General features: G+C 35.3%; 1 non-coding gene across 1 annotated transcript; it reads right to left on the reverse strand.

Annotated features, from left to right (window-relative positions):
- Positions 1–332: 332 nt before the first annotated feature.
- Positions 333–438, reverse strand: LOC149462094 (U6 spliceosomal RNA). The gene has a single exon (XR_016312722.1). It is a non-coding gene; the product is annotated as a U6 spliceosomal RNA (small nuclear RNA).
- Between the last annotated feature and the right edge of the window lie 1,620 nt (positions 439–2,058).

Genomic DNA, 2,058 nt, shown 5'->3' on the forward strand with positions numbered 1-2,058 from the left:
TGTACACCTTTACCCTTTTGTTAGGACAGACAATATATATATATATATATATATATATATATATATATTTATTTTGTTCTCATTTATACTTTCATAACAACACACATAAGACATAGAGATAAATATTACAATATGATTTTTTCAGCTATCTCACCTAACATAAAAATTCTGCCTAAAATGTGCCTTTAAAATATAATAGCAAATAAATAAAATATCTTAATACTACATTAAAGGATATAAACAAACAGCTATAACAGTTAAAAATAAACACACACAACACCACTGTTTTTTTAATTCTAATTTAAACACCCATTTCTTTTCTTCTTTTTTTTTTAAATATGGAACGCTTCATGAATTTGCGTGTCATCCTTGCGCAGGGGCATGCTAATCTTCTCTGTATCGTTCCAATTTTAGTATATGTGCTGCTGAAGCAAGCACTAAACACCAATTTCTATATAGGTGTACAAAAACTACAATAGAACCCCAGTATGAAAAAGTATCATAATTAAAAGCTCGCAAAACTAATTTAAGAGTATTTAAATGTTTGGCTGCAGGGTCTCTGATGATCTCACAATAAGTGCAAAAGGACTGCATGTGGCCTGTGGGCCACAGACTGTGCTCCATGGATTGCAAAGTGTTGATTTTGAATGCACTAAAATGTGGGGAATTACCAATGAAGAGGATCACTGTTACACCAAAGTAGTTGCATGCACTGTAAAGTAAATGCATTATACATGCTTTTGCAAGAATTTTTTGGATAAAAAAACTGAGAAGTTGTAACAGGGTATCATTAAATTAAACTTTTATGCATGCCCATTGAATCCAATCTTCTATGACTATCACTGTCCAGCCCTATTATGGACAAATGCTTGGTTAGCTCCAGACAACTTACATATCTATTTATTGGTCTACTGGTTCTTTGGTGATCTAAAGGCATGGTAGACATTCCTATTTGCACCTTGTAATTATCACCTGCATAATATGTTTACCAGCAAAAGACAATTAACTGTATCATTTTGCCCTATATGCACAGCCTATTGTTCAGTAAATCTTATCTCGTTTATAATGTAACACAGAGGGATGATGAGGCATGGATTGGATGTTGTGTGACCTGGAGCAGAAAGTTGGCTTGTCCCTTTAGCACATACAGACCAGCTAGCTGAAGCAATGCATGGGCATAGGATTATCAATCAGCCATGACACTACAAACTGCAGCCACATGTGAGCCCATCATCACAAGGTAAGGCAACAGACAACACAAGGAATATAACTACACTAATACCTACTTCAATCAATGAAAACATTTGAAAATGCACAATGCCTTTAAATATTATCTTCACCCCATTTCCTTACCAATTCTTATTGTTCTACCTGAATTTGGCAAACTTCTGTTCATTTGTTTTCTTGTGTTTCCAAAATAATACACTAAAATAGAAAACTTTATAGGTGGACAAAAATCACAAAGACAATTTCAAAGAAAAACTGTTAATACAGAGGTTGCTACTGCTAACCTATCCTAAAATGCTGGTTGCCTGGCTGTTATGTTGTTATGTAATCACTTTTATTCATATTTTTCAGCTTCATCCTGACTTTACTTTCTGCATGCATGTTCCAGGTCAGTAACAGGTGAACCCCATGTTAATCTCAGCACTAGGGATGAGCAAATTGAGTTTTCACTTGATCAAATTTCAGCTGAAAATTAGGGCAATACCCATTTTCTACAAAATTCACTGGATTCAAGGGGAAGGAGAAATTAAAGTGTTACTAAACCCAGAACAGTAAAATCAGTCTGTATATGCAGTAAAGTATGCTTGTTATACTAACGGTGGAAGCTAAGGGGTTAATTCTCTGCGCTGTGTAAAAAGGCTGTTTGATCCTGACTTCTCTGATCCTCCCCTTCTTCCAGTATCCCCCTCTTATCTCCTGATAAGACATATAATATGGAATCACTCTGCATATGCTCACTTTGGTGTGTATTGCTAGAGTGTTTTTTTTTCTTCTTGGGAGAGTGCATGTGATCAGCAAAGGGCCAATCAACACTGTCCAGACAGAGGTCAG

The sequence above is a fragment of the Staurois parvus genome, unplaced genomic scaffold (assembly GCF_062004578.1).
Source record: "Staurois parvus isolate SC_StPar_1 unplaced genomic scaffold, SC_StPar_1.0 ptg000186l, whole genome shotgun sequence".
Lineage (NCBI taxonomy): Eukaryota > Metazoa > Chordata > Amphibia > Anura > Ranidae > Staurois > Staurois parvus.